This window comes from Phragmites australis, chromosome 5 (genome assembly GCF_958298935.1).
Source record: "Phragmites australis chromosome 5, lpPhrAust1.1, whole genome shotgun sequence".
In the NCBI taxonomy this organism is placed as follows: domain Eukaryota; kingdom Viridiplantae; phylum Streptophyta; class Magnoliopsida; order Poales; family Poaceae; genus Phragmites; species Phragmites australis.
In genome coordinates, this window is record NC_084925.1 from 18848708 (window position 1) to 18859100 (window position 10393).

The 10393-nt window shown below is 41.0% G+C and overlaps 1 long non-coding RNA gene across 1 annotated transcript; it reads left to right on the top strand.

Moving 5' to 3' along the window:
• Window positions 1–6028: 6028 nt before the first annotated feature.
• On the top strand, window positions 6029–7390 carry LOC133917488 (uncharacterized). The gene is made up of 2 exons (XR_009909684.1): window positions 6029–6592; window positions 6932–7390. It is a non-coding gene; the product is annotated as an uncharacterized LOC133917488 (long non-coding RNA).
• Window positions 7391–10393: the final 3003 nt, after the last annotated feature.

Genomic DNA, 10393 nt, shown 5'->3' on the forward strand with positions numbered 1-10393 from the left:
TCATATTGCTTCTGAAGCTCAGATGACATAGTGGCAAGCATGAGACAGCTAACATCAAGTGAATCATTGGTATGCTTCTCATAAGCACTCCGATCAGCGGCAGATACATTATCAGGTGGTTCATCAGGATAGAGAACCTCTAGAACATACTCATTTTTCTCTTATTTGAGAACAATTCTTAGATTTCTATACCAATCAATAAAGTTTGTTCCATATAGCTTTTCTTTTTCAAGAATCGAACGCAAATTAAAATTGGAATTGACGTTTACAGTAGGTGCCATGATCTATAGACAGAAATAAATATGCAAAGTTTAGCACTATGTTTATGTAAACCTTTCATTAAACAATTTAACAAAAAAATACTTTCACTATATGTTTTGAAATCGTTTCCCTCCAACGATATCAGAAATTCATAGATCGTATCTATGATATCACTATGAAAATCTCATTGGATTGATCATATCAAACCGATTATGAGTCATTCAAAATGCCTCAATTTTCATTGGATCAATCATATTGACTATCGCGTGAGGTTTTCTGGAAACGACGACAACACGTACAACCTCGATCTGCTGTTCTCCCGACCACTAAGCGGCACGTACTATTAGCCCCGATGGTGATTCCAACCGGTAGGGGCAAGTCGCATATGGCCAGGTGGGAGATCGAGCTAATCCTTTTGGTCGTATGGTTTCATCGACTCGCACCTCATCCAATCCCAATTACACCAAACCGTGCAGTGACCAATCCATCACATGAACTGATCACTAAAATAATAGATCCAATCTATTACTACCACACATATATGTGACTGATCCAGATCAAAAACTACGTAAGATGGCTCTGATACCACTATTGTGGAATGAGCAGGATACACTAGCATAAAACAAAAAATTTCTACCACATTCACCCAGTAAATCATGCTAGTAGGAGATCATAGATCATTACCGCTCGACGCACAGTGTAGCGGAAGAAGAGTTAGAGTAGACCAATCCAACGTCGTACGCGTCAAACTCCTCAAGTAGCTTCTCGATCAGATGCGCGGCCAGCCCCACGCATGTGATCACACTCCTCGACCAACTCTTAGCAAGTGGTCATGCTCATCGGCCAATTCCGAGCAGGTGGTCGTGCTCCTCGACCAACACATGTTCGACTCGCTGAGAAGATCAACACCGCAATAGTAGCAATGTCTCTACAGTATACACATGTATTGGGTAGAAATGCCAAGTGTCGATGTGCTAGCACTGCACACGTAGCTAGGGTTTTAGGAGATTGTGTGGAAGGTTGCGGCTAGGGTTTTGGAGTGGCTCAACCTGTGCACGCCCTACCCACGCCTCTCCTTATATAGAGCTCGCCAATGGGCTCCTACGTTGGAAGCCCTTTAGGACTCTAACTTCTCATGGATCACAATCCAATCAAAACCCATATACGAATCCAATTCGCATGTTTTGTTCCAACTCATTAAATGTGTGACCCGTTAGGTTTATGTACAAACAGCTATGACTCGAAAACTTTTTCAAACCGAAATCAATAGCGGTCCCTACTAGAACATGTTGACTCCCGAGTATACATAAAAGATCATATCGGCTGAACCTTGATATACACATGCACCGATCCCTTCGCCTCATGATATCAATCAAGCTCAAGACAAGATACGTGCCACCCTTGTGATAGCCCGACCATTCACTCGATCAAATAGTGGATTCATCATGATTAACTCTTTAATCATATCAATGTAGCCATGCACTTTCTCAATCCAACTACCTCGAAGGGCCCAGAGATATTTCTCCCATTATCAAGAAGGGGCAAATTACATCTTGATCGCTCATACCCCACGACATGTTTCATGACAAACTCGAAAGCTACCTTTATGACTAACCAGTTGCGGAATAGCGTTTGGTAGCCTCAAAGTATGCCACTACACATTCTGAAAATTAATGACAATCTCAGGTCTAAGGATACCGCAGGTACACCCACATCATAAATAACAATCTCAGCAATATCTTAAAGTGGGTTTATCCAACATCATGTTCTCTAACATAAATGTTCAAATTATTAATCTGTATCTCTATACCTATGATCTATAAAATATGATCATCAATTAATACATGTGCTGGTCTTATGTATCATCACAATGATATGCGACTAGGGATCGACTAATAATAACATCATGATATAAACAAAGAGTTTTATGAACAAGTCACATACTTGTCAATCAATATAAACGATAGTCACTCTTGGAATAACACATTATTCTATAGTATATGAAGACAGATGCCTATAGAGCATATCACCTTCAGTGTATTAGGGTGTTAAGCAAATCCATCACAAGGATAAATAACATAGGAGATAAAGGATATCCCTACCATAATCTGCGTCAATGTTGGAACCCCATTGAGTAAAACTTTAGTAGTAGACACCGCTAGTAGAGCATAGATCATGCCACACTATATTAGACCAGAGCCAAGAGTACGGAGGACTTCCAATAAGAACGACCAAGAGAGTGAGTAAAAGGCTTTTGCAATATCAATCTTTAGAAGAATTCGAGGCTCCTGCCGGTGTACAAATCTTGTTGTTTGTTGGAGAAGCAAAAAAATGTCTTGTATGCATCGACCTTTCACGAATGCACTCTGATTAGGAGATAACATCTGTTGAAGTCTACCAGAAAGCTGGTTTGCCATCATTTTGACCAGAAGTTTAGCAAAGCTATGTATAAGACTAATGGGCTTGTAATCCTTCACTTGGACGGCATCATCTTTCTTTGGTAACAAGGTTAAGAATGCAGTGTGTAGCAGCCTCAGATTCCTAACATTTCCCTGTCGAACTTCTCTTACTGCTGCCATGATTTCACGTTTGAAGATTGGCCAACACTTTTTGTAAAATCTGCAGTTGTTTGATGGTTTCCCAAAATTTCTCCTCCGTAAATGGCGCATCAAGGAGCTCCAGATCATGTGGCTGTAGCTGCAATTCATCCAGATCAAGCGAAAATGCTTGCTGTTCTGAAGAACCGAGCAAGCTGGAATAAAAATCAAAGATGGCACGTTCCTTATCTTTATGGTTCGTGAGGACTTGATCATTAGACAACAATTTTGGGATGAATTTTTTTTTTCTTTTGCGGTGCTTAGCATGAAAATGAATGAAAGAAGTATTAGCATCCCCTTGTCTGAGCCACCCCAACCCAGAACGAAGCCACGCTATCGTGCGTTCCAGTGAAGACAATGTTTCTTCAAACTCGAGCATTATTGATAAGCTTTTATTGTGGCGAGCACGGATCCTTGCTAGAACAACGAACATCACGACAGTTAGGACCATAGCCTGCTACAAACTTACAGATCAAAAGGCAAAAATAGCTCTTTGGCAGTTTTAGGTTCATATAATTTTACAGTGACTTGGCGATAAGTTCATAGAAATGTCCTAGACTCCTAGCTGAAGAAAAACGCTTCAACGACTTTCCTCCAGACTTTCATCAGACACTTGACAGAATGCTACTTGCTAAAGAGGCTAGAATGTTTGGTCCCTAACTAATCATAATCATTAGGAGTCATCCAGCTGAAAGCTACTCTACTGCAACCAGCGCATGCTGAAGTCAGACGGCCATGCTTCACTGCTGGTCTTCATCAGGAGAGATCTGCGTCAATTCCATAGCCTTCCTGCAAAAATAAAATGAATGAATGAAAGAAAATGTCAACTACTCAATTGTAATCACAGAACTGAAGTTATGATAGAATGGCATACAGAGATATTGAAAATAAAAACCATTTCTTCGATTGTGACAACTCGTGTTGCCGGTCAATGCAACTGCTTGTGATTATTATGACAATAGTGCGTTATCAATCTATTACCCTTTTTTGGAAGACAGATACTCAAAAGAGACAAACAAAAGGTAGAAGGCTTACCGCAGTTCTCTCTCGATCTCATCAATTCCAGGATCCAGCTTTTGCGCAGTACTCCTGGAGACTGGACATAGCACATCCAGACACATTAGACATAGCCACACCTCAGCTAAATGTGAAGTAAATAACAGATTGGCAAGCCAGAAGTGTGATCTCACCTTGAGTAGCATGTGAACTGCAGCCTGACGATAGCTAGCTTTTGCCCAGTCAAGTCGGATCATCCTGCACAAAGCATCTAACAGAGCACCTTCACCATTACCCATTTGCAGTTTACAGAGGCTCCTGTTTGAATATAACGTTGTGTCCGGTGCAAAATCTATCACCTATGGTCAAACATGACAGGTTATACAATTGCATTTCCCAAGCTTAGATGATAACAAATGGAAACTACATTGTAACAATTATGTGTAGACAATAGAGTTCGCACGTGACAGCAGATATATATAGTCATAGAGACATATCTACAAACTTTTTAGACACATGTTTTCAAAAAAGATGCAGAAATTTTTAAAGTTATTTTTTAATTACTACCAGATGTTCTGCTCTCCTAATCTAAGCTTGTCCGAGCAATATGACATTCCCCATTGCCCCTACAATCTACATCGATCCCACGTTGGAATCTGCTTCCATTCTACTTCAAATAGTTAAAGTGTGTATTTTAGAGCATTCCTAGTTAGATAAGGGCTGGAGATGGTGTAAACTTTAGTTCATCCATTAGCATATCTATCCTACTCATAACTGCATCAAAACTCATAATCACTTTAAAAAAGATTGAACTCTAGCATCGTTTTCGCTATTGAGTTTCCAGAACACTGTCTATTCTTGATCTCAAAAAAGAACATTGTCTATCTGTTAACTGATGGAAATTAGAGGAAAAAACTAGTTGGCTACCAAGATGATGTTTTCTCCTATCCATTTTGAGACCAATAACGTTTTCCTATTGGTTCCAGCATAGGTTATCTTCTAAACTACTATAGATAAGGTGCGAAGACTTACCAAACCATAACATTTTGATGCCGACTCATACTCGTTCCGCTTGAATGTGCTATCTGTTAGTGACTTGATCATAGCTTTTCTTCCTTTAACATGTTGATCATCCTAAACAAGTAAACATAAAAGTCTATTGCAACCCAGATCAAATATTCAAATTTTAGAATAACAAAATTGTCCAGGATCATTTCCATGAGAAAAGTAACATAACATCTTTATCTATAAAATTTGGCATAGATTGGTAGCTAGTGGCAAAGTGGCTAGCTTTCACCTGCTTATGCAGTAATGCAAGTGCACATGCTGATATTTTTAGGGCCCCTTTGGTTCATGGGATTCTCAGAGGATTTTCACAGGATTGCTCGTTCCTCCGGAATCTGCACTGTTCAAGCCGTTTGGTTTGCAGGAACTGGGAAAAGGAATTTCACAGGAACACTGTGGTGATCCTGCAAAAGTTCGGTAATTTTACGGGAAATGAAAATCCAGTGGAAGCTCATTTTTTCCCGCTGGTTCGCGTAGCATCGAGGCAAACACTCGTCATTAGCACTGATGCAGAAGCAGCTAACAACAGGAGCAGCAACAGGATCGAGGCAAATCGCGCATCATTAGTTGGTTTCCTGTTATGTCATTTCTGCATTCTAAACAATTAATCTTCTACAATTCTTACATATCTTAATTCTCTGTTTTCCACCCACCACCCTATCATATTTTTGTATTTTTCTTATTCCCGTGTTTTTCTAATCCTGCGTTCCCAATAACGCTTAAAGTGAAAAGTAGCAGACAGCTCTACCTCATCCACACCACGGTCACCACCACAAAATTGATATCATCTCCATGAGCGCTCGGGTCTTATTCCTACATTCTAAACAATCAATCTCCTACAATTTATACGTTTCTCGATCCTCTGTTTTTCACTGATCGGCAAATCCTATTCATATATTTTTTTTTGATTCATGTGTTTTTACAATCCTGTTTCCCAAATAGCCCTTAGAGCGGAAAGACTTAGGCCCTATTTGTTTGCTTCCGGATTGTGGATTGTAGATTCTACAAATAAATAGTTAGATTCTAAAAGTAGATTCTACAAATATATACTTGAATTATGGCACAATTCATAATTCACTAAAGATAACTTCTACAATCCACAATCCAGAATTTAGAGAACAAACAGAATCTCACACAGCTCTACCTCATCCACACCACGTGTCCTCCTCACTGCCACAAAATTGACGTCGTCTCATGAGCTCTCGTGTCTCCTCTACGTCGGAGCTTGGTCCACATCTCCTCGCAAGCACTTCCCTCGTATGTTGCCTCCTCCCCAGCTGCGCACGCACATCAGCGTTGCCGCATTGGAGAAGATTCGCGTTGGTGGAAGCGACGGCATGGACAACCAGCGACCGGCTGAGGGGCAACAGGTGGCAGGCAACGGCATGCAGCGAGGAGCAGCCACGGCTGAGAGGCAGCACGCAGAAAGCTAAGGGTGGGCGGCAGCTGAAGGGCGACGCGCGATCTGCGCCGAGAGGCGAGGGAACGAGAGGAGAGGACGAGAGGCAATGGGAGAGAGATGGGGATCGACGCCCACAAGATTGAGAGCGAGCGGATGCGGGCGACAGCGCTTCCAAGCACTTGAGCTGTCGACCATCATTCTCCTCCGTCCGGGCCACCTCTTTCTCTGCACCCTTGATCTCGGACTCGAAAGCTACGAGGGCAGAGGACGGGTAGGCTTCATCAGTATTTTTTTATATAATTTTATTGCAATAGTTCATTTTAGATGTTGAGACTATATTTGTCTAGATGTTGCAATGATAATTCATTACTGCAACATTTTGATTTCATGTGTGCAACAGTGAGCAAGAACATGTGCAACATCAAGATTTTTCATGTTTTTTCTCTGTTGGAACAGTTTTCTCGATTTTGTTGCAATTAGTGTTTTCGTCTGTTGCAGTTTCCGTATAGTGAATTTGCTCTTTTTGTTGCGGGTAATATGTCCACCGCAGTTAACTTCTGTTGGAAATGGTTTCTTCAGTTGTTGTAATAACAGTTTTTATTTGTTGCAGCGTTCTTTCTTGCAATATGTGTTTATCCACCGTGGGAGGAGATCCCTTGCATGATTAGCAACTCATTTTCCGATCCTGATTCGGAGTTTTTTCTTGGTTTTTTATTTAAATCACGATGTCTTGTGGCAGCTGTTATTTTGATTTGCTGTGGAAGGTATGGTGAAATGTTGCAACGGGAGCACCCGAGAGCGTCTGATGGATTTGACTTGATGTCCAAACTCGTGCAATACGAGATTCAAAGGGAATCATGCAAAATTAAAGGAATAGCCTCAAAACCGAGGGATAAAAGGGTATATTCTCTACTTCTATCGCAGCGTTCAAGCAATATTTTGTATGACTATAGATAACATAGTATTAGCTTTGCATTTTTCCAATTTAGCATGGAGAAATTAATCCAACAATACTCTAGTTTGAAACATTTGGAATTGGTGAAATCAAAGGGAACTGCATTTCCACTTCTTCCCTGTAATCATTTACTGCCGCAAGCTCTATTGGCAACTATAAGAGACGATGCAATTCAACAAGTTACCAAAAGTAGAGAGAGCGCGCAAAGGAACAGGGAAGCATAAGCGAGTGCAGGAGGTCCACCGCCACCATCGCTTCCCCCTCCCCACCGTCGCCATCGTCTCCAGCATCGTCATCGTCACCGCCTCATCTGCTCTAGAAGAAGAGATCAGTCGTCATCACCTCCCCCCTATCTCCACCTCCTCTATTGCACTAGTCCAACACGTCATTGTCACCACCTACCCACCTCTCCAGTCCTGACCTTAGTTGCTCTAGTCTAGCACGCCATCATCATTGCCCACCCGCCTCCATAGTCCCTGGACTCCCCATCGTCTCCTCTTCTCCAAAAGACGAGATTTGTCGGTCCGCCATCGTTGCCTCCCTAGTCCCCACCTCCTACATTGCTTCTGCTCTGGCACACCGCCATTATCGCCTCCTTAGTCCCCACTGCCTACTACCCTCCTTTGCTCTAGGGCAAACCTATCACCTCCCTTTGCTCCAGGGCAATTCAACCAGGCTCAAGTGGGAGTATTGAGTAACTCCATCGTCTCCCTCTCCTCCAATGTGAGTACTGACTACTGAGCAATTTATTTTATAGGAAAAACAAAGACACAAGGAAGTGATGACTAATGCGGCAAGTAGAGCAACAAATGCCATGGTTGGCACAAATTGAAGAAAGCATACCGAGCAATATGATCTTGAATGATCGGGATGACAGTCTAGACGGGGTGAATAGGCCTTTTTCTATTTTTCTCAAAATAGGCTAAAATTTTGCTTTAATTAAATTAATTACAAAATTAAAGCTATTCTAAGCCAAGCTATAAGATGCAATCCTATATGAGATAAACACAACAAGGATTTACACTAAGCAATATAAGAACTTGCAATAAGGTTTGAAAATAAGTGAAATAACCAAAAGCGGAGACAAAATCGATGTTATTCCTGAAGTTCAGATCCTTGAGGGTATCCTACGTCTCCGTTGAGAGACTTGATCACACTTGAGCCGAATCTCTTTTAAAAAAATTTCTCTTGAGGTTGCACAAAGCTCTCATCGGCTTTCTTGTGGTATTTCTTTCCTTGTGGAGGCAAAATTTGGCCTTCACAATCCTTCTCACAACTCACCACAAATGAGTCGGTGGCTCATGAGCAACTCTTAGCCATCTAGGAGTCCTCGATCTCCAAGGGAAATAAATACAAGCAGAAAAGCTCAGAGATGAACCCTAATGCTAAAAAATGAACTCTTTTCTTTCTAGCACTCAATCTCTCTTTTCAAATCTCTCTCTAAAGATGAATCACTTTCTAGGGAGAGGAGAGGGACTTTTGCTTCAGATGTAAGCTCAGATTTGAAATGGGCAAGGGTTGGAAGTGGAGAGGGGATGAGATGTATAAATATACCTCTTCAAAAACTAGCCGTTGGATAACTTTTTAGCCCACATTGAAACTTCCAATCCCCACGATCGGAACATCCGATGTATTCACTTCCCAAGTCAGAACTAGTATGTTAACCACATCAGAACATCCGATGTATATGGATTGGAACTTCTGATCTAGAAATTAAATCAAAACTGAGAGTCATATGTCCACAAAAACTGGATGTTTCGACCCCTATTGGAACTTTTGATCCAAATGTCAAAACAGACAATATATGAGTTTTAATTCAAACCCGAGAACTTTAAGTTGGTAGAAACCAGAGGTTCTGACCCTGGTCGGAACTTCCGACGAAAACATCAAAACTTCCAATGTTAATTAAAACAGCAACTTGAGAACCTAGAGTTCTCAAATTTCAGACTATTCGACTTGCTCGGAACTTCCGATTTCACTAAGATGCTTTTGACTCGGTGTCCATATTGTGAATTGTGTCTCTCTCTAAATTGAGTGTAGATCATTTTGAGCACTAAATTCATGATAAAGCTGCTACATTGCACCACTCTTAATAGTACGGTGGTCCTATACTCAATTCAAATATAAAAAAGTACTTTAAAAGGTAAAAATCATTCACCGTCTTATTTCTTCAATTTTTGGAGGTCACTAACATCATGATGCTTTCATCAATGGGACTTTCACCTATTCAAATACTCATTGAATATATTAGTCCCTTAATCTCTTATCATCAATCATCAAAACCCACATGGGGGGTCTAGATTCACTTTCAGATCCAAAGAAGGATCCTACAAGGAAGGAAAAATCTAAACACCTGGGATGGAAGTATGCATTTTGAACAGATATTTGGTGCAATGTTCACTTTGTGATAGGAAATTATCAGGACTACAACAACAATCGTGAAAGAAATGAAAGAAAAGCATATTATCTGAACAAAAATAGAAGAAACATACCACTTAACTTAGATGATGATGAAGGAGGGGATGATGTAGTTGAGGTAGCAAGCAGTGTTGGCTCTACCCCTGCCTCTGCTGGGGTTGGCTCTACCACTACCTCTAGGCCCTTTGGTGTGCCAAGTTCTGGGACAACAGCCAATAGGAAACAATATGCCCTTAATTTCATGGTTGTGGCACTAAAATGAAGCAAAACAAGTCTATTGCTACTATGCTTTGAAAAAGCCTAGAAGATGTTGTTCAGCAAAGACATACAAAGGTCATTTCTTCTCAAGTTTCCATTGAGTCAAAGCTGAGAACTAAGGAAGAAAGATATGTCGTGAACATGCATGTAGCAACGTTCTTCTATGAGTGTGGCATACCATTTAATGCCGTAAACTCAAAGAGCTTTGAGGTCATGTGTGAGTCCATTGGACAATACGGTCCTGGATACAAGCCTCCTAGTTACCATGAGTTAAGGGTGTCCTTGTTGGAGGAGAGCGTGAAAGAAGTAGATAAATTAGAAGTATGAGGAGGTTGGAAGCAATATGGATGGGGGCAATGAATGAGTGGAAGGCTGCAACTATGATCCTTTAGTCATAGAGAAATTTGATTGGAGCAATGAATGGGTGGACCCATTGGCCAA